This window comes from Artemia franciscana, chromosome 5 (genome assembly GCF_032884065.1).
Source record: "Artemia franciscana chromosome 5, ASM3288406v1, whole genome shotgun sequence".
NCBI classification, from domain to species: Eukaryota; Metazoa; Arthropoda; class Branchiopoda; order Anostraca; family Artemiidae; genus Artemia; species Artemia franciscana.
Window position 1 is genome coordinate 10,764,246 of NC_088867.1, and position 23,501 is coordinate 10,787,746.

Below are 23,501 nucleotides of genomic sequence, written 5' to 3' on the forward strand. Positions count from 1 at the left end.
TACTGGTCTTGCACACAAAATTTCTTGTTAGAAATGTTTGTATATGATATTGAACATACTGCACTTCCTGGTCGGTACTATACCCTTAGTTTGCCGAAATCTAATACATCCTCGTCAACGAAAAGAAGAACAATCCATACCAGTGGCTTGTATATTGTCAATTCTAGGAACTATACCGCTTTTCAAATTTCTCGTGCCGATCGAACTACTTTTTTGGCTTTGCTCATAATTAGTTCTATATTAGAGAGATATGGAGTGTTTGAGAAAAGATACAGCACAGTTTAGGAAGGCTTGAATTGGACCAAAAAAGTTGCCAGTTTTCTAGACACTTGCAATAGCTTGATGGTAAATATCCATTAGCACATGCACAGCACACGCACATAAATTTAGGATGGGTTTCTAAGATTGCTTTTAATGGGAGTGTAATCAGCGTTTTCACTGTTCAGTGACGAGAGCTTTATGATAGTGTTTCTGGCTAACTTTCTTTTACGCTTTATATGTTCTACGGCATTTTTCTGAATAATTGTTTACATCCACGACTTTACTGAATGTTTTACTTACGACAGGTATGATTTCATATAATAGGTGACTGAGTTCCTCATCAATTAAGTCTACAGGAAGCTGAGTATTTTGCAACTTCTATCGTAAAGATGTTGTGTTTTCGTTTTTGTTCGATGTCGAGCGATATCGGTGTCGCACAATATCGTATGATGTACGATTTCACACGTCTGTCAGTTGTCATATGATAAATTTGTTAATTTATTTGGTGAGAAACTGGACAAGATCCTTGAGTCTCAGGCTGAGTGATCCAGTAAATTAGACTTGATTTCAGTGGAAGTTGTGTCATTAAAAAGTAATGCAGCAAAGGGTGATTTACGAATAGGTGAACTTTTAATCTACACTACCAGATCAGAAGCTTAGATCTGAAGCTCTGGAAAAATAACTGCTGGCTTTTGAAGCAAAAGACCGAAAGCTTAACTTGTTGATTCATGGCTTACCAGATGAAGAAATTGACGAGACGTCAGAAGTCAATATGAAAAACCTCTTCAGGAATAAGTTAGGTACTCCTGAACCAATAATGATATCTAAGTCCCATCGTCTTGCTTCTCATTCGGCAAATATTACTGACTCCCGCCACCGTAAAAGTAAGAAAAACAAGTGAAGCCAGTGCTTGTATCATTAGGATCTGAAAATTAGATTCAAGTGGTTTTGTCGAACGTTGGTAAACTAAAGGCGAGTGCTATAATTGTTTGTACAGACCTGACATCTGAATTGAGTTCGCGAAGAATTGAGCTATTGTCTAAGTCACATGGGATGAAAACGAAAGGTGAAATAACGCCCTCTCGGGTCCGTCAAAAAGGTACAGATATACGGCTTGAAATCATTGGGTCTTCTTCATCTTCGGGGTCTCGCGTCTACTTAAGTTTAGTTTACATTAATGAATGAGTTGCGACAGTGATTTGAACTTATTTTAATTTCTTGCGAGTGAAAAAACCAGAAAAATTAGATTTAAATGGATCTTGCCTTGGTGTGCTTTTTGTATCTTGCTATTCTCTGTGTGATTGTTTTCATTTTTTCATTTTATTTCTGTTTACATCTAGTTTTGCAAAAAAAAAGTTTTAGTTCTGTTTGTTTTAGCTTCTGCAGCTAACAAGTTGGATGTTGGGCCTCCAAGTCTGGTGAGCCAAATAACTGCATTGCTGCTATTTAATTGAAATCTGTTCCGGCAGCCACCTTGCTCCTCTCATGCTTGAAATAATCTAAGGTATCGCTTTCTTCTTATTAGCCTATCATGGTAGATTTTATTTTTATGATCATTTGATGATAAGGTAACATCTGACTGGCTCCATGATTTGAAATAAATTAACTTGACCTAAAAGAATTACTTAAATAAGTGGAATCAGCTAATGATGAATATTTTAGAATTTTTGCAGAATGCTTATTAGTTTTGATTTCTTATCCACTTCCCTTTCTAGTAATTGCATTGGAATGCGAATATTTCTTAGTGATGGTAATAATTGTTTAGTTGGTATACCTGTATAAAGATTAGTTACTAGAAATAGGGGGACCCTTTCGAAAGGTGAACTTGTTTTGTTTGTTAATCAGGATCTGGATGATCTTGATTGGCTGAGTTCAGTGATTTATACCAAGAGATGGGGTTTGAATTCTTGATTGTTGAAATTATGTCTGACAAAGAGAAGCTACTGCTATGCCTGTTTTATTGTCCTCTGGGATCAAATGCCTCGAGTTTTATTGGGAAGTTGAATGATCTTACGCAACGGCTAAGTTTTAGGAACCAGAAAATAGTATTTATGGAAGATTTTGACATTTATTTAGGACTGGTTAATTTGGAGTCCCAAGTCTCAAGATCTCAGCATGTGGATTTATTGACTACTTGTTTTTCTGCGTGTTTAGTCCCAACAATAAGAATATTTACACGTAATGGGGAATAGTCTGCTTCAGTTATAGATAGCATATCCATGAATGTCAGTCTGCATTCGAGTTACATCGTCTTAACTGATGCTTTGTATCACTTTATCCTATTTGATGAATTTTCGATTAACCGTGGAAAATCAAAAACGAATATAAAAGTAAGAAGGACTGTTGATGGTAAATCTATAAGAAACTCGAGAGCCTCATTAGCTTGAACCGACTGGATCTCAATTTATGAAGAATTGGACTCAGACGCAATAACTGCTTAATTTGTTGAAAAACACTCATCTGCTCTTGACTGCGTCTGGCTTTTCTTCGAAAAAACACTCTGGCAGGTATGCAATACCGAAAAGCCATGGATCATGCAAGGATTACTTACCAGCATTGAGCACAAAAATATGCTGTTCAGGCAATATATTGATAATCGAGATGAGTCTCATTCCAAATTCAAAAGCTATAAGAACACTTTGACATCTCTGATTCGGAAAGCTAAACAGACATATTACCATAAACAGTTTCAAGAATCAGAAGGATCACCAAAGAAGACATGAACTCTAATAAATGAACGCATCAATAAGCAAAAAACTAACACATGTCTTGGGACCGTGATAGAGCCATATGAACCACTGTCAGCATCGCAACGAAAAGTAGCCAACACACTCAACGAAATTTTTGCAGATATTGGAGAAGCAGCCGTAGAGATTGCTTACGACCGGTCAAGTATCTACATAGATAGTTACAAAAAATACTTACCTTCGTCATCTAACTCCTCTATTTTTATGTCAATTATCACTGAAGACGAATCTGACTAAGTCTTGCTTCTTCGTCATGCATCAGTTTGGATTCAGGCCTTGGCACTCTACAAAGTGTTCTATACTGGTTTTACTACTATGTCTAAATGATTCAATGAACTGTGACAAAATATCAGCTACAATATTTGTAGATTCGAAGAAAGTATTTGATACAATTTGACATCTGATTCTTCTGGGTAAGCTTGACAACTGCTGAATAATAGGTAATGCTGAGGTAAGTAGGGTAATGCTGTAGGGTAAGACTGATCCAGTCTTACCGTACTGGTAGGAATCAATTTGTGGATGGAAGCACAGTAAGATCAGTTTAAAGCCCATATTCAGGAAAGTTAGGAGTACCGCAAGGCTCAGTTCTTGGATGAAAATTTATCTTGGAAGCTTCATCTTTATAGACTAAAGATTCAGCTAGAAAGGAAAATAAGGTTACTGCGGTATCGAAACTTTTACCTACCTTTCCCTGCCCTAAAGTCAGTTTACTATTCTTTAATTCATTCTTAATTTATTTATTGTCCCATTACTTATTTAAATTTTTTAAATATCGAATTAAAGCCCTTCAGCGTCTTCAAAATAAAGCCCTTCGTACATTTAAAGCACTCCTTCCCTCCCCATCAAAACTCCCGAATAATTCTCCTCACAAAAGTCTATATAAATTTTTGAACATATTGCCATTTGATCTCGTCCTTCCAGTCCATTGTGTCCTTTTTAGACCTATACAAATTAAAGAGTTATTACCATTGGCTCTTGATTATATTAATTTATTGCCAATTTCTTTTGTTCATAATAGCTATAGTCTTAGAAGACGTTCAACTAAATTGGCCTTCCACTAGAATTCATACTGGATGATCCAGATTTTCTCCAAAAAACTCAATAATAAAATTTTGGAACATTTATGAAAGTTAATTGGATTCACATTGTTCTATTTTACTTTCTAAAAATAATTTAAAACTATATCATGTATAATAGATAATTATCAATTAATATTAAGTCATGGTTTACCGTTGCTGGTGTTTATTTATGTTATTTTTATTACTTGATATGGAATATTGGCTGTAAGTTGAATGCGATGTCTTATTTTCTTTTTTATGATGTGTATTTTTATTGGTTACCATCATTTATTTTTTATTACTTTTATAATATCATTTATTTTTTCTTCTAAGGTTGCCGGTTTTCCAGTATAACTCACTTTGTACGCCCCCTCTTTTTTCGGTTTTTTGTTGTATAATGTATTATAGCGTTATAGTGAGTGAAATTAGTTTGAAAATTAAAAGAACTTGAACTTGAATAAGTATGCACTGAAGCTCAGAGATAATTATTAGAAAATATGAGTCAAATACACTCCTGTTACGGAATATATACTCAGCTCTGATGATTTCTGTAAGTTAGGGACAAGTATGGACGAGTATGTAGTTATCATATTAGATATTATTGATGTTTGTATTTTTTCCTGTTTTTAGCCCTTTATTTATATTTTTTGCTTAATATTGTTTATTTTTTCATATGCATTCCGCTGATTAAGACTTTAGGAAATTAAGTCAAAATTGAACTTTACTTATTCTGAAAAGTTTTCTCACTATATTATTCAAAATATTATGATTTTTTTTGCTTTAGTTTTTAGGGTGAGAAACCTAAATAAAAGGTTGACTAAAGTTATGTCAGGCCCTATTTTTTTTAGTGGCCTGGCACCTTGAAGGACGATATAAGAAAAAGAAAATTTATAATTCCCGTGGTCAACCTAAGACAATTTGGAACTTAAGTTTTACTTCTACTACTTACCTAATGGACATTATATGTAAATAACTTTAAAAACATAATACTATACTCAATAGCTACAGCATTTGGCTTCAAAAAACTATTATTTAATTTAACTCAACCAACTAGTTGATAAGCTTATAAATGGGTTTGATTACAACCCGTATTCAATTTTAAAATTAAACTTTTTTCTTATAGAGCCCAGGCAGTTAAATGCTTCAATCTTTAGATCCATTCCGATTTACAATGGTGTCCCCCCGAAATGCTTTTAGGTTCCATTTATAAGTAATAAACAACAGTTTTGGTGTCATTCTCTTGAGCAGAAGGGATTTTGACTCAATGGATGTACTAAATCATTAATTGAATAAAGTAGTTACTTGCAGTATGGCAACTAATCAATCAGAGTCAAGCAAAATTTGGAATCAATGTCCTTAAATCCATCCTTTATTCCACTTGGTTGCCCCCTTTCCAGAAATGGTGCTTAACGCTTGGAAGCTATTGCGGTTACGGCACTTTATGATTGAAAACCAAATTACAATGTACGATATTTTACCATATTTGCTACCATATTTTAATATTTTACAAATTTACCATATTTTGCTACCATAATGCTACCATATTTTACGACATACAAATGCAGCAGCTTTCCACTTTTAATTTCTTTTAAAATTCAAATGTCCTAAATTATAACTTTTCATAATTTTACACTCTTTAAGGCTCAAAAATATTGAGTACACCTAGCCTATTTGGCATCAAAATTTCTGAAAGAAATTGCTGGAGACAGTTTTGAAAATTCACGAATGGTTTCTAAGGATTAATATAAGTGAAAAAAGTACCTTTTACCTCCTTTTCCAAAAAATGAATCTTGTCATCTCCTTTATGATGTGTGGGCAAATATTCACGGGTGTTTCGCAAATCAACCTCTCAATATTCACTCTTCACCAGCAATTGTTGTCACTCTCCGTTTTATCCCCTCTTTTCAATATTCAGTCTTGACTGATAATTTTTACCCCCTTAAAACCACCATCTTTCGTTAATGCATCAACTGAAGGCTGTAATATCCCAAGGAATATAAGTCCTCCATTTCTTTTAAAGACTTTTTTATTTTAAAATGGTACACTAGGATATCCCATTCATTGACACTGATCTAAAATTCCTATTAAATAAAAAAAACTAATTTTTTTACCTGAAAGTAAGGAGCGACATTAAAACTTAAAACGAACAGAAATTACTCCGTATATGAAATGAGTTGTCCCCTCCGCAATCCCTCGCTCTTTACGCTAAAGCTTTTAATTATTTTAAAAAGTAGAATTGTGGCAAAGAGTCAAACTTTAGCGTAAAGAGCGAGGGATTGCGGAGGGGACAACTCATTTCATATACGGAGTAATTTCTGTTCGTTTTAAGTTTTAATGTCGCTCCTTACTTTCAGCTAAAAAAATTTGTTTTTTTTATTTAATTTCTGAACGTTTTTGAATTAATGCATGTTTGGTTTTGGCTCTCCGCACATAAATTATTAAAATGAAATTTGTATATTACTTCTTTTTTTGGCTAAATGGCTTTCTCTTAGTTTTGATCAGACGATTTTGAGAAATAAGGGGTGGAGAAGGAGGCCTAGTTGCCCTCCAATTTTTCGGTTACTTAAAAAGGCAACTAGAACTTTTAATTTTTAACGAACGTTTTTATTAGTAAAAAATATACGTAACTTAAGAATTAACTTACGTAACAAACTTTCATAACCTTATATTTTTATTATGTATACGACGGGGTTTGTACCCTCGTTAATACCTCGCTCTTTACACTAAATCGTAAGTTTTGTCCCAACTCTTTAAGAATGACCCCTGAATCAGAAAGGCCGTAGAATAAATAGTTGAAATTACTAAAAATACTTTAGCATAAAGAGCAAGGTATTTATCTCCTTTTAAATACCTCGCTCTTTGTGCTAAAGTATTTTTAGAACCCCTCATATGCGTAATAATCTCTGTTCGTTTTAAGTTTCAATGCTACTTCTTCCTTTCGTTTGAAAAAACGTTTTCATGTTTATTTTTCATTGTTTTCTTATAGTAATGCTAGAGAATCCTGCACCCTTGTCATTGAATTTTTCTTCCCCCATGACAGATTCCTCCAAGGAAAGATCTTCCAGCATAGCCCCCTCTCCTCAGCCCCACCCCCAAACAAAATAAAATCCCCCTGAAAACGTCTGTACACTTCCCAATAACCATTACTATATGTAAACACTGGTCAAAGTTTGTAACTTGCAGCCCCTTCCCCAGGGATTGTGGGGGAGTAATTCATCCCCAAAGACATAGTTATTATGGTTTTCGACTATGCCGAACAAAATGGCTATCTCAAAATTTTGATCTGTTGACTTTGGGAAACACATGAGCGTGGGAGGGGGCCTAGATGCCCTCCAATTTTTTTGATCACTTAAAAAGGGCACTAAAACTTTTCATTTGCGTTAGAATGAGCCCTCTTGCGACATTCTAGGACCACTTGGTCGATACGATGACCCCTGGGAAAAAAAAAACAAACAAACAAATAAACACGCACCCATGATTTGTCTTCTGGCAAAAAATACACAATTCCACATTTTTGTAGATAGGAGCTTGAAACTTCTACAGTAGGGTTCTCTGATACGCTAAATCTGATGGTGTCATTTTCGTTAAGATCCTACGACTTTTAGGGGGTGTTTCCCCCTATTTTCCTAAATAAGGCAAATTTTCTCAGGCTCGTAACTTTTGATGGGTAAGACTAAACTTGATGAAACTTATATATTTAAAATCAGCATTAAAATGCGATTCTTTTGATGTAGCTATTGATATCAAAATTCAATTTTTTAGAGTTTTGGTTACTATTGAGCCGGGTCGCTCCTTACTACAGTTCGTTACCACGAACTGTTTGATAAACAGCAAATGACCAACGAAGAGGCATGGCCATTCCCGGCACCAAAAAAAATGCCAGAAGAGCACATTTTCATGGATATCCACTTAAGCTGATGGCTTCTAAATAAACATGTTCATTTTGTTCCTGTGAATTTGCAGCTGCGATTATGCAAGTATCTCTAAACAAAGACCTTCAACATAAGAGGCTGTATGTGTGGGAAAGAAGCTACTCAATACAGGTTAAAATTTTGGGGTAACTTAGGTCATGTTTTCAAGAAATCTTGAAGAAAAAATAAGAGAAAAAGAGATCCTGACTGTCATAAGAAAAACTCTTGTCAACAAATAAACAAAATCACATGCTCACCAACGGTATGTGTTGTGCAGATACCGATATCCTGATCCGATGCCTTCGGCTGGGAGTGCAATGAGTGATCGGAGGCAAATCATCTGACTCTTTCTGCCCCCCCCCCAGATTCCTCCAATTACCCAAGTAGAGCTGCGTCAACTCTGGCTGAGATTACAGAGTCATACCATTGACCCACTTTCCAAACTAAATTATCAATGACACGAAAACTCGAGCCCCTGACCTCAGGATTGGAAAGACTTGAAAAAAAAAACAGCAACAAACAAATAACCGCGGATTGTCAGTTTAATTGACATGTACTGATATTTATTCCTTACAAGTTCTGACAATTTTTATTTGTGAAGGTTAGAAAAGTGAAAACATTTGAAAAGTATTTTGTTTTCAGTAAAGCCCAAATTGTGTTCTGGTCTTGAGAAGGCATGGGGTTCAGCCCTACTCATGTTAATATTTCCTCGTTTTGAGTTTTTCTTGACGATTTGGTTTAATTTCTGTTCGTTTTAAATTAAATTTATTTATTGGTAGTGATTTGTGGTAGTTCTGTGCTCGGAAAATTTTTTTACCTTATTTCTGCTCTTTCTTGACTTAATGGAGCTCTTTACTTTCCTTTGAAAAAAACTCATTTTCCGGAAAAAGTTCTTTAAAAAAAAATTCGGTTCGTTTTATTATGTTTTTTTTTTCATGGAAAAATAATATTTTATATCATCTCAGTTCCTTTTCTATAAGAATTTATAAAATGTGATGATATTTGTATGTTGGAGAGACTTTTACAAATATTTTCATCTTGCCACAAACAGTATTTCTTAACTTTATTCTATAGCTTCTGAAGTTGACCAGAAAAAAAACACTTAATATCACTCCCAAAAGATTTTATCTATGCTCTTTGACAACCTGGATACGCTTACACTCTTCTTATTTATTTAAATTGTAAAAACAGAAGTAGTAATAGCAGTATCCTCGGAAGATTATACTTATTACTCCCAATTGTTCTCGATTTATAGCTAAGGTGTCTTATTGGAAACAATTAACACACTGCCTTTTCACTTATTTTAAAGCATAATGGCCCAATTGCATAATTGTGGGGGTTGGATATGCCTAATATCCCTAAAGATATAGTTGCTGGATCGTTCTACTATGCTGAACAAAATGGTTGTATCAAAATTTTGACTGGATGCGTTTGAAAAAGAAGGGGCTTGAGAGAAGGGCTGCTTGCCCTCCAATCTCTTGTTACACTTAAAAAGGGCACCAGAACTATTAATTTTGAATTGAATTAGCTTCTTTAAAAGCTTGATTATAGAGTTGTGCTTCCTATTATTTTGCTTATATGCACTTTTTAAAACCAACAGGCATATACTTTTTTCCTTTAGTTGAAACTCCTAAGCGTTCCCTAAGCGCTTCATCTTAATATCTTTAGCGAAACTAGTTGCATTAACTGTAATAGTAGTATTAAAAGTATACATAAATTGCCTTCTGGCTAATTTAAAATCTCCCACAACTTACCCTTGTACCTTAATCTGTGCGTTTATATAGTTCTTGAAATTTTCGCCTTTATAATCTCAGCCCTGCAAGTAGTTGGAATAGAAGTAGTAGCAGTAAATGTAGCAGTAACTGTAATATTAGAAGTAGTATATACACATTACCTTTGGTGACATAACCATCCCCTCTAAATATTCTCTGAAAATTTCAACTTAATAACCAAATCTATTCTTGGGATTCGCTATTTTGACAATACGCACGCACATAGCGACTTTTGATTTAGTTCAAATTTCTCCTTAATACTGTAAATTGAGTAGTTTGGTAGTAGTAGTAGTGGTGCTAGCTGTAGTAGTACTGATTTCCTGAATTTTCCAAGTCAATATACTCAGTTTTTCCTGCGTTGTAAACTTTTGACAATCTGCCTACACATAACATGTTTTGACTTGGTCAAAGACTCCCCTCAACATTCTCTGAAATGCTCACCTGAATACGCTCCGTCTTCTTGGAAAGTAAAGTTCAAACATGCATTTACTTCTCAATAAAATATCATATGTGCAAACAATGAAGGAATTGCCCAACTTAAAGCCCTTGTCCTGAGGACTGTGAGGAAGTTGACATCCCCAATGCTGGACCTTTCATCAATGCTTAACAAAATAACTCCCTTAACATTTTAATCAGTTATGTTCTGGGGAATGATCAGCTTGGGGAACTAACGTCCTTCCGTTCACTTTTGACTCTTAAAAAGAGTACTAGAACTTCCGACTTCCAATCAAATGAGCTCCATCCGATCCAAAGTTTGATCAACTACCAGTTCCATAAGATTTTATATGTCCTGGGCATAACTTACAAGCCTTGTCCACGGGCTCTGATGGATTGTGCCAGCCCTAAGAAATTGTTTAATGATTTTTGGACTATTGGTAACAAAATGGCTACCTCACAATTTCAACTGAATGTTTTTTGGGAAAGAGGATGTCAGAAAGGGGGGCTAGCTGCTCTCCATCATGTTTGACTTTTAAAAGGGAACTAGAACTATATATTTCGAATCAAATGTTTGACACTTAAAAAGAGAACTAGGAAATCTGACTTCCGATCAAATGAGCCCCCTCCAGGGTTTTATGACCGCCCTTTCTATAAAAACCTTATATGCCCTCTGGGCATAACTTACAACCATTGCGATAAGGGCTATGGTGGATGTCATCCTCAAAAAACATAATTTCCAGAAAATTCAACTACGCTGAACAAATTGGTTATCCCGGAATTTCGATTAGATGTGTTTCGGGGATTGATGGCCGTGGATGGGGGAGGGGGGCCTTTTGCCCTCCAATCACTTTTGACTCATAAAAAAGGTTCTTTCAATTTCCAATCGAACGAGCCTTATTTGAAATTTCTCGACAAAAAATGACCATCCAAAATTTCTATCAGATGCATCTTGGGAAAATACGAGGTAAAGGGGGGGAATATCCGGCCTCCAATCGCTTTGAATCTTCAAAAGGGTACTAGAGCTTCTGATTACCAATTCAGTGAGCCCATCCAAAGTTTATACAACCATCTTTTCAATAAATACTTTATGTGTCCCCAGGGCATAACTTACGATCCCTGCCCCGAAGGTGGCAAGGGGAGGGGTTGTCACCCTCAAAGACATAGTTTCAAAACCTTTTAAGTACTTTGAAAAATATGGTTATCTCAAAATTTGATTGGCTGGGTTTGGGAAAATGGTGGGCCTGGGAGGAGGGTTAGTTCCCCTCCAATTACTTTCGACTATTAAAAAGGGCACTAGCCTATTTAATTTCCCATCGAATGAGCCTTTTTCAAAGTTTCTACGAGAACAAAAGGTCATCTAAAGGACACTAGCCCTTTCAATACCTAATCGAATGGGCCCTTTTCGAAGTTTCTACGACAACTCCTTCGATGCGAAGTGCCCTAGTCCAAAACCAAAAAAAAAGAAATATTTAAATGATACATAGTACCCAGATTGCTCTTTACTTAGGCAGCACTATAGAGCTGCCTGTGAAACCCTTTCGAGCTTTAACAGAAGAAAAATAAATAGAGATGTATGAACTTTAAGTGAATAATTGGGGAAAGGCATGGAATGCTTAGAACTTAATCAAAGTTTGAGGGTTTAATGATTAGGAGAGAAGTCAAATTTGGGAAGTTTAATTTAAAATAGAGAGGAGTCTGTAAAATAATTGGGAAAATTTATGTCAATTAATGTTTAGAAAATTAATGTTAAGAAGACCAAATCACTAAGCCTTGGAATAAGAGAAGATGAAAAGGTGACGTTGGGTAATAAAAAAGCCGATCAGGTGGACAGCTTTACATATCTTGGTAAAAGTAAAGATTGAGGGTGCAGCGATGATTTTAAAAGGCAGAATAGCCAAGGCTTAAGGTGTTTTTTTACAGTTGAAAAAAGTTCGTAAAAATAGGAAGATAAGTCTGCGAATCAAGAGTGAAATATTCGAAGCTACAGTGATGATAGTGGGCGCTCCGAAAAGCGGAGAAAGTTTTGCTGGACGTTTTCTAGTGAAATTGCCTACATATTGCTTTTTTATACACTATCGACTGACTGCATTTCATACGATAGACTGTGCAAAAATATGATTTAATCTGCTATCTATCTAGGCCTAAATAGAAAGATATAGTTGGGTTAGTAGAAACATGGAGTGATGGGAATTTCATATCACATGATATTTCACACGATCAAGTCTGCGAATCAAGAGTGAAATATTCGAGGCTACAGTGATGATAGTGGGCGCTCCGAAAAGCGGAGAAAGTTTTGCTGGACGTTTTCTAGTTAAATTGCCTACATATTGCTTTTTTATACCCGATCGACTGACTGCATTTCATACGATAGACTGTGCAAAAATGGGATTTAATCTGCTATCTATCTAGGCCCAAACAGAAAGCAGGTCGTTCTCCGTTCGGGTAGGAGGATGCCCTAAGGAAAAATTTAAGAGAAATGAGAACTTCCTGGGAGGGTATAAAGAGGGAGCCTTTGAATATATTAGGATGGAGGAGGATTGTCATGGCCTCAGGTGGCTTGCATCTGTGGTGAGTTGTTGGCAGTAGTAGTAGTAGCAGCAGTAGTAGCTGCTATCAGAAGCTGAATATCTTGCCATATCGATAAAAGATGCTCTAGGGATGATGTGATATACATACTTTCATGATATAAAGATACGAAATATTTACGATTTACTTTGGGGATAGATCTATTACAAAGGTCTTCAGCGAGGCATTGAAGAGGCAAAAGCTAGTGAATTAGCCGATTTTTTCTATTTACTAAATATTCGCTTTGAAAAGCGCACTTATCTGTAGAATATTAAGCACAACCCCAGAAAACGGCAAAAATATCGTAAGTTCACTTCATTCGACAAAATTAATTGGAACTTGAACTTGCTCACAAAAAAAAAAAAAAAAAAAAAAAAAAAAAAAAAAAAAAAAACCGCTATTTCAGTACAATGTTCACGCTCTATGCTAAATTTTCGCCAATTTTTTTTGCATTTACTATACTTTGGAGGAGGGGAAGGGCAGTGTGATTAAAATTGATCCTTTTCTTTCCATTTTTAGTTTAGTTTTGACAGTTTACTTCTTTCAAATTCTTCGAAATCTCTTCAAGTTCAAATTCTTTCGTTGGAAATATCTAGGCACGTAAATCTTTTCAACTGCTTAGGCTTAGATAAAAATATTTTCCACAAAATGTCACGTTTGATAGAGATCAGGTCACGTATCTCTTAAGCAGTTAGTTCTAAAGCAGTCTCAAACAAAAGTTCCCTCAGAGAAAGATTTATCCAAAATTAAGTGTAATTAAACTGCAGAAAAATTTAAGAATAAATTACGGTATTTTGTTTGATACTTTCTGTATTTCTCTAAATTTCACCGGTATTCACTTGTTGATAGATATACTATCATCCATCCATCCATCCTGTATACTAGGAGAGAACTAAGGTAGATAGTTATAGAACTAAGGGGTGACTGAGATTTTTGGGTTGACTCATGACGAACAATGTCGACTGGACTTATATGCAAAACGGGGGACTGAATTTGCTTGGACTCACCGGTGAACAAGTGATCTAAGCCTAGTAGGCTTTAATTTTTTTTGCATTTACTATACTATGGAGGAGGAGAAGGGTGGTGTGATTAAGATTGATCCTTTTTTTCCATTTTTTATTTAGTTATGACGGTTCACTTGAAAAACATGTGAACTATAAACAAAACAAAAAAAAGTTCAAAAATTCTTTCGTTGGAAATATCTAGGCACTTAAATCTTTTCCAGTGCTTAGGCTGAGATAAAAAGGTTTATCACAATATGTCGCCTTTGATAGAGATCAGGTCACGTATCTCTTAAGCAGTTAGTTCTAAAGCAGTCTCAAACAAAAGTTCCCTCAGAGAAAGATTTATCCAAAATTAAATGTAATTAAACTGCAGAAAAATTTAAGAATAAACTTCATTATTTTGTTTAATACTTTCTGTATTTCTCTAAATGTCAGCGGTATTCACGTGTTATCATCCATCTATCCTGCATACTAGGAGAGAACTAAGGTAGATAGTTATAGAACTAAGGGATGACTGAGATTTTCGAGTTTACTCATGACGAACTATGTCGACTGGACTTGTATGCGAAACGGGACTGAATTTACTTGGACTCGCCGGCGAACAAGTGATCTAAGCCTAATAGGCTTCCCCGCTTGGAGAATCAGATGGACTACCGTGTTTTAGGCTCGACACCTGACCGACAAGTCTCCTGAGCTCGCAGGCAAAAAGGGAGACCTATAGTTTTCCAAATGTTTTGGTAAACACCACGGGTAAAAACGGCGGGAATAGCTATGACTCTGTTTTAGGATAAATACTTGTGTGTTCGCTTTTGGAGATGCACGCCAGCCTAGAATCTCATGAGGTGTCAAATAAGCAAATTCAACAAAATGAAAAAATTCTAGCGTGAGTTCAATTCTTCCTTCCTGTTAGTGAATCAAAGAATTATCCATTTTAAAGGATTTGTTTGCTTCTGAAGCTCGTTGTGATTCTGACTGTTGCAACCACGAATGTTCTAATGCTTATGCCCTCTGGAAAATCTAAAATACATATTTGCATAATGACCGTTCTATTCTTTAGTTTCAAGTCAAAAGACGGCAAGTCAGTAATATTAGCTAACTTAAGAGATTCTGTCGTGAATTCAATTCTCACTTCCTGTTTATCCTATACGAATGCTAAAATAGCACATTTCTTGTTCAAGTGTAACTTCGGATTGATCTAAATTTTGAAATCGAATAATTACCGCATTATTATTTAGTTTTAAATCCCATTTTGTTTGCTATTCAATGTGATTTGCTACTGTTTCTTGTTCCATGCTTTTCTCTTAATGTTTTCAGATTCGTTTGTCTTGCGTAATATTATACATGTCATAGATACTAGATATTACTTTATCCTTCCTGTTTGTCGATTACAGACTCGCACATGCTAAACTAGCACGTTATTTCCTTCCATTGTAATTTTTTTTTGTCTTCTAACCGCTTGCGATTGCTAAACTAAATCGTACTTTCATTCGTTATAAATTTGTTGAGAAAACGCAATGCTAATTTTCGTCATAAAAAGCTTAATTTACCCCATTACAAGGTGGCAAACGTGGTCGACAAGTCGCATTTGCGTAAAACTCAAATATCAGTATTTGGACCAGTGCGTTTTGGTACTGTCAAAGTCCACCATATGTATGGTGGTTTTTATGTCAAATACATAATCAACCAAGAGTTTGGTTCAATTATATTAAAATGTCAAGTCCTTGTCTGAATTTCGTCTGGTGAAAAAGTTTTTATTTTATAGTAGGATTCTTGCAAGACACTGAAGCAGTAGTAAAAGTTTTTTGGATTTTCTAAAAACATTTCATTACGGTTTTGAATTATTTTTGTTAAGTTGTGCCAGACATTGATGGTTTGCAAAGAAACGATCTGAATGGAGACTTAAATTGGTACATACTAACACCAATGCCAAAATACAAGTAACTGTAGAATGCATCTATCCATTGAATAAATAATAATTTGTTATGTTCGAGAACAGAAAAAAAATTTAAGAATCTTAAATGTTTTTTTATTTACAATAAAGAAATTGTTTTAAAAAAGCACTTATCATATTTACAATAATATTTACAAAGAAAACCCCCCGGAAGGGTGCATTGGCCACTGGCGGTGGCAGGCCTAAGATCGGATCCCCCTGGGACAGCAGCGGGCGCGGGGGCTAAGTAAAACATTAAAAACAATTTTTAAATAATTTTATGTAAAAAAAAACACTGATATACAACAACTCTACCTTGCTAAGGAACATAAAAAGCCTGCTGAGAAAGGGAAAAAGGACCCCTTCCCACCAAAGGATATAAAGACGGATCCCTTCCCCAACATTCATCTATTGAGTTCTTTCCAGACCAAGGCAATAACCACATTCTAGACATGTATATTTTTTCCAAAGTTCGATAATGTCCATGGGGTAGCATCTTCACACCGTCCACACATACATAGACTTTATCCGAAAGAGATTACATGGTATTTTCTCTAATCTAACTGTATGGTTTTAAATTTAAAGAATGGATTGCCATGACTTTTGATCTTGGAACTAAACTACTTTCCACACAGTTTCTGTAAACACTCATATTGAAATGCTCTTTCACATAGTGTCTAGACACCCCCTTGCAGACTTTTTTGGTTTCCTCATTGCGTGCGTACAACTTGGGACCTGCAGGAATAACATTGGAAACCGTGTCACTCCGCTCCGGGTAAATGGACTTTTTCCAATTGCTAAAGTCCATCGAGAGCTAATGTGTATACCTCTTTCCGAATCTTCTAATAAATTCTCGGATGTACCTCTTAGAAAAAGTGAATCGGTATCCCCGTAATATACTTGAAATTGTCCCTCTCTCGGCCACTGGCGCCTAAGCACTTTGTAAAGAATTCCAACATAAGTTTTTTTTTTAGATCTCTGTAATTGCGCTACCAGTAGCAATATTTGTATTTAAAATGACATTTCTTTTTTTCCTATATAAAAGAACCATATTGGAGTCTACGATGATGAATGAAGTGAAGTTTGGATCGGCAAAGACTCTAGCACATTATGTTGGGTCGGTTACAGCATCACAACGACTCCTACTATGTACACTTTCGCGCATTTTATCTACGGCTGAATTTAAAATGAGTTTAAAAATCTCTTTTTCAACCTTTGTTTTCGCTTCTGAAAATTTACTGACAAAAGCGTCAATAAATATTTTCAAATGGAAGGCTCGGTGTACCAACTGAACCAACTTGAACCAACTTTTGGTTCAATTGGAAGGCTCGGTGTATCTTTGTGACCTTGAAACCGTCGACTAATTTCCATCTCACAAGAATGTGATGTACAACATAATTCTGTTTTGATTGAAGGTCGGCAATAAGTTCTTGTTTTAAAGGTTTCCAGTGCACACCTCCATCCTATACTATAGAAATACTATGTGGACTTAAAGAGCCCTTAGTAACAGGTCTGTTTATTAACGGGAAAACAAAGTCTTTTTCCGAGTCGTGAAGTTCCACTGGTGTTTCATCATCAATTAAAAAAAAAACGTGCTTGCGGTTCATTCTCCTCAACAGTGGCAATTTTAATGAAATTTGGAGCACAGGGATTGTGAAGCCAAATCACCAGCGGACATCGGCGGATAAAAGGAGTTCATATCAAGAAAAACTGCATCCAACTTTTCACAGATGTATTGTCCAGTTGGGTCGTTTCTAGGATATGATCCCCGTGGAAAATATACCCCTTCCCCCTCATTTATCTCTCTGCGCACGAGATAGGAACATGAGGGTGGCAAAGTAAAATACCTATGAATATTTTATTGTTGTTACTTTTTGTGTTTTTTTTTAGGGGGGGGGTCCGAAGTTATCTTTCAATTATCTAAAGAAATTATTCGGATCAATACTTCTTTCATCAAAAGTGGGCCGTCATATTCCCCAAAAGTTATCATCCGAAAACTTTTCCCAAGGATAATCCCTCCAGAAGATTCTCCTAGAAAATTCACCAATGGAAAATTCTCCCAAAATGTAAAACCAAGGAGTCAAAGGGAAACTGAAAAGAAAACAAAGAAAAGAACGAAGAGAAGCTTGTAATCGTAAATAAGCTATTTTAAAGGAAACGTGTTGGGTCATTGTGCAAGTGGGGGGAGGGGCGATGCTTGATACTTACAAGAAAGCATTTCATTACCCAAATTGTATAAAACTCCATGAGCCTTCAAATAAATATAGGAAGGGGTATCGAAGGTGGGTTAGGAATTAACTTCAGATCTCCCTTCATTTAGACTAGGTATGAACAAGGGTCCTGCAGGGTGATGCCTCCTTTATTGTTGCAAAAAAAAATGTTTCTGATATTTATCTAAAGCTTCATTGAACTAAACTGATTTTATTCGTATTTCATAAAATTAAATACAATGATGTGTAAGCACGCATTGGCTATTATGAAGGATGGGAAGCGGATCAGCTTTAAGGCGGGGTTGGCGGTAGATGTCTCAAAGAGTTTATTTTAATACTGAAACATCCTAACTTTCATTGAGCCTCCAGATATATATACATATATATGTATATATATATATATATATATATATATATATATATATATATATATATATATATATATATATATATATATATATATATATATATATATATATATATATATATATATATATATATATATATATATATATATATATATTTGAAGCTTTGGGGTAAAATTAACCTTGATGCCCATTTAACTAGACAAACTGTCTTGGCTTTTTCTACAGTTGACCGTAACTTGACTTTTCCCACAACTATTCCCTTTTCAATTCAAAAATCAACGGACTCGGTCGAGGCCTGCTAAAAGGCAAGGTACAGCCTCCATCAGATTAATTCTAGTTCAGCATTACCCTCTTAATTATATAAGATACGATTTCAAATACTAGCGCAAGTGTTCCAGATTCTTTCCTATGATTCTCTATGTCTCCTGGAATTCAATTCTAAGAGTACAAACCTAAAAGAGGAAGTTTTATTTATTTTTTTTTACATATTTCAGACTTTAATGTCCAAGTGCACTTTATAGCTGCAAGTCCTTTTTTCGCATCTTTATAACTTTGAAAAATATAAAAACAAAATTTTTTTTATGGGCAAAGAATAACGCAAGACCTAGTAAAGTGTTATTATATGACATTAATCACGAATAGGAATAGCTGCTGACAGGCTGACTAAAAATCTGAACAATTTCTCCCGATCTAAAAATTTTGTCTTATTTTGAATTTTTATATCTTGCGACCTCGCTCTTTTATCAATTATAATAGGTATAGGATCGTATAGAACCTCCAACAGATTGACTCTAGTTCAGCTTTGGGGTAAAATTAACCTTGACTTGATGCCCATTTAACTGGACAAACTGTCTTGGCTATTTCTACACTTGACCGTAACTTGACTTTTCCCACAACTATTCCCTTTTCAATTCAAAAATCAACAGACTCGATCGAGGCCCTTGGCATCGACCTCAATCCAAAAAAAACTAGTCTCCCTATGTGCGCGAAGCGCAAAAAGGGAGAGACATATATGAAACCTAACCTGACTTTTCCCACAACTATTCTTTTTTCAATTCAAAAATCAACCGATCTAAAAATTTTGTCTTATTTTGAATTTTATATCTTGCGACCTCGCTCTTTTATCAATTACATTAGGTATAGGATCGTATAGAACCTCCAAAAATTGACTCTAGTTCAGCTTTGGGGTAAAATTAACCTTGACTTGATCCCATTTAACTGGACAAACTGTCTTGGCTTCTTTTTCTACACTTGACCGTAACTTGACTTTTCCCACAACTATTCCCTTTTCAATTCAAAAATCAACAGACTCGGTCGAGGCCTTTGGCCTCGACCTCAATCCAAAAAAAACTACTCTCCCTATGTGCGCGAAGCGCAAAAAGGGAGAGACATATATGAAGCCTAACCTGACTTTTTCCACAACTATTCTTTTTTCAATTCAAAAATCAACGGACTCGGTCGAGGCCTTCGGCCTCGACCTCGATCCGAAAAAAAACTACACAGAAAGACACATACGAAACCTAACCTGACTTTTCCCAAAACTATCCCCTTTTCAATTCAAATATCAAATATATAACATCAAAAAAAAATTTCGTTTTTATATTTTTCAAAGTTATAAAGATGCGAAAAAAGGACTTGCATATATATATATATATATATATATATATATATATATATATATATATATATATATATATATATATATATATATATATATATATATATATATATATATATATATATATTTGTGTGTGTGTGTGTATATGGGCTGTCCCATAGTTGACCCCTCTCTCTTGGTTGTATAAGCTTCAAAGGATGCTCATTCGATCCAAAATTGAGAGTCCTAGTGTCGTTTTTAAAAACCAAAAGTTATTAGAGAGGAACTACCCCCCTACCCTTTGAACCTATTTTTATAAAGATAAATAGATAGATAAGTGTATTTCAAAAACCCATGGGCTATATACACACACAAATATAAATAAATAACCAAGAAGCAAGAAAATTAACAACAGTACGAATTACAAACATGCACAAAAAAACAGAATTCAACGCGAAAAGTGCCTAGACTAACAACAAAAGAAATTAGTCATATAAAACTTTTTCTTCTTATTAAGGATTTACCTATATACACTCCCACTCGAAGTATTGTGGTTGGGTTACTATTTTTTCCGAATACCCAGAAGCATCAAATTAAACAAATGGTCCTTTAATTAATCAAATGGTCCATCAATTAACCAAATGGTCCATTATTAATATATGGTCCTTTTGTAACCTCTTAGGACACCTTATCAACATTATGAAACACCTATTTTTCTCGAAACATTTGAAAATATCCATAATCTTAAGTCCAGGAATTACATGATCCCTAGAACTCCTGGGATAAGGGCCGTAATTTATGCGAACTATCAATTCTTTCTAGGTATATTTTACAGTGGAAAAAAAGGAAGGGACATGTTTGAACTTGGGAGTTCAGTGGCGTGCAACTTTGAGGGGTTATTTTCTTGGTAAAAAAAAAAAATCATGTTGCTTAAGCAGCCCCTGTGTTTCAGGAGTCGTTAATAAAGAAGCCAGACAAAGAGTCAAACTAAAAAGAGCGAGTAATTGACGAGGGTAAGGCCGCCCCCTTCAAATACGGAATGGGTTCTGTTCTTTTCAAGTTTTAAGGTTTCTCTTTACTTCAATGAAAAACTTGTTTTTAAATTTAATGACAGACCGTTTTTTAAACTCTAACTGGAAATCAGCTTCCCAAATTCGAGGAAATTTTCACTTGGAAAAATTCCTTCTCATAAACTCCCTCCTCCAAGGAAAATCTCCTACAAAAGTTCCTTCCTCGCTGAAAACCCTCGCGGGGAAATTTTCCCTCGGAAGTTCTTCTTACTTTCATTTGAAAAAACTTTCTTTTGTTTATTTTTTGGAAATTTTTCAAATCATGCTGGAAATATTTTCCCTCCTCCGTGAAAAATTTTCCCTGGAAAATCCCGCCTAAGGGAAGTTCCTCCCGTACAAAACTCCCCACAGAATATTCCTCCCGTTGATGAAACTCACCACGGAAAGATTCTCCCAAGCATTTTTATCAAACAGTTCGTGGTAACGAACTGTAGTAAGGAGCGACCCGGCTCAATAGAAACCAAACCTCTAAAAAATGGAATTTTGATACCAATAGCTACATCAAAAGAATCGCATTTTAATGCTGATCTTAAATATATAACTTTCATCAAGTTTAGTCTTACGCACCAAAAGTTACGAGCCTAAGAAAATTTGTGTTATTTTAGAAAATAGGGGAAAATACCCCCTAAAAGTCATAGAATCTTAACGAAAATTACACCATCAGATTCCGGGTATCAGAGAACCCTACTGTAGAAGTTTCAAGCTCCTATCTATAAAAATGTGGAATTTTATATTTTTTGCCAGAAGGCAGATCACGGATGCGTGTTTATTTGATTGTTTTTTTTTTTTGTTTTTTTTTCCCAGGGGTGATCGTACCGACCCAGTTGTCCTAGAATGTTGCGAGAGGGCTCATTCTAACGGAAATAAAAAGTTCTAGTGACCTTTCTAAGTGACCAAAAAAATTGGAGGGCACCTAGGCCCCCTCCCACGCTAATTATTTTCCCAAAGTCAACGTATCAAAATTCTGAGATAGCCATTTTATTCAACGTAGTCGAAAAACCTTATAACTATGTCTTTAGAGACGACTTACTCCTCCACAGTTCCCGTGGGAGGGGCTACAAGTTACAAACTTTGACCAGTGCTTACATATAGTAATGGTTATTGGGAAGTGTACAGGTGTTTTCAGGAGGATTTTTTGGTTATGGGGAGGGGTTGAAAAGAGGGGGATATACTGGGGGAACTTTCCATCGAGGAGTTTGTCATGGGGGAAGAACATTTTTATGAAGGGAGTGCAGGATTTACTAGCATTATCTAAAAAAAAAAACAATGAAAAAATAAATATGAAAAAGTTTTTTTCAGCTGGAAGTAAGGAGCAGCATTAAAACTTAAAACGAACAGAAATTATTACCCATATGAGGGGCTCACCTCCTCCTAATACCTCGCTCTTTACGCTAAAGTATTTTTAGTAATGTCAACTATTTATTCTACGGCTTTTGTGATTCAGGGGTCATTCTTAATGAATTGGGCCAAAATTTAAGATTTAGTGTAAAGAGAGAGGTACTGACGAGGGGGCGAACCCTCTCATATGTGTAATAAAAACATGATAATAAAAAATAATTCTTTACGTAAGCTAGTTTATAAGTTACGTATATCTTTTACTAATAAAAAGATTCGTAAAAAATTAAAAGTTCTAGTTGCCTTTTTTATTAGCCAAAAAATTGGAGGGCAACTAGGCTTCCTCCCCCGCTCTTTTTTCTCAAAACCATTCGATCAAAATTATGAGAAAGCCATTTAGCCACAAAAAAAAAATATGCAAATTCCTCTGCGGAGAGCCAAAATCAAAACATGTATTGATTCAAAAACGTTCAGAAATTAAATAAAAAAAACAAGTTTTTTTTTCAACTAAAAGTAAGGAGCGACATTAAAACTTAAAACGAACAGAAATTACTTCCTATATGAAAGGGGCTGCTTCCTCATCAACGCCCCGCTCTTTACGCTAAAGGTTTTCATTGTTTTAAAAAGAAGAGTTGAGAGAAAGAGTCAAACTTTAGCGTAAAGAGCGGGGCGTTGATGAGGAAGCAGCCCCTTTCATATAGGAAGTAATTTCTGTTCGTTTTAAGTTTTAATGTCGCTTCTCACTTTCAGTTGAAAAAACTTGTTTTTTTATTTAATAAAACAGTTCTTGGTAACGAACTGTAGTAAGGAGCGACCCGGCTCAATAGAAACCAAAACTCTAAAAAATGGAATTTTGATACCAATGGCTACATCAAAATAATCAAATTTTAATGCTGATTTTAAATATATAAGTTTCATCAAGTTTAGTCTTACGCATCAAAAGTTACGAGCCTGAGAAAAGTTGCGTTATTTTAGAAAATAGGAGGAAACAACCCTTAAAAGTCATAGAATCTTAACGAAAATGACACCATCAGATTCTGAGTATCAGAGAACCCTATTGTAGAAGTTTCAAGCTCCTATCTACAAAAATGTGGAATTTTGTATTTTTTGCAAGAAGGCAGATCACGGATGCGTGTTTATTTGTTTGTTTGTTGTTTTTTTTTTTTTTTTTCCCAGGGATGATCGTATCGACCCAGTTGTCCTAGAATGTTGCGAGAGGGCTCATTCTAACGGAA

At 35.2% G+C, this 23,501-nt stretch overlaps 1 long non-coding RNA gene across 1 annotated transcript in view; it reads left to right on the forward strand.

Moving 5' to 3' along the window:
• The first annotated feature begins 1,641 nt into the window (after positions 1 to 1,641).
• The window catches only part of LOC136026763 (uncharacterized), a 111,545-nt gene continuing 89,685 nt past the window's right edge, over positions 1,642 to 23,501 (forward strand). The window contains exon 1 of the long non-coding RNA XR_010617416.1: positions 1,642 to 1,765. This is a non-coding gene — a long non-coding RNA (uncharacterized LOC136026763). The remainder of the gene's footprint in view (positions 1,766 to 23,501) is intronic.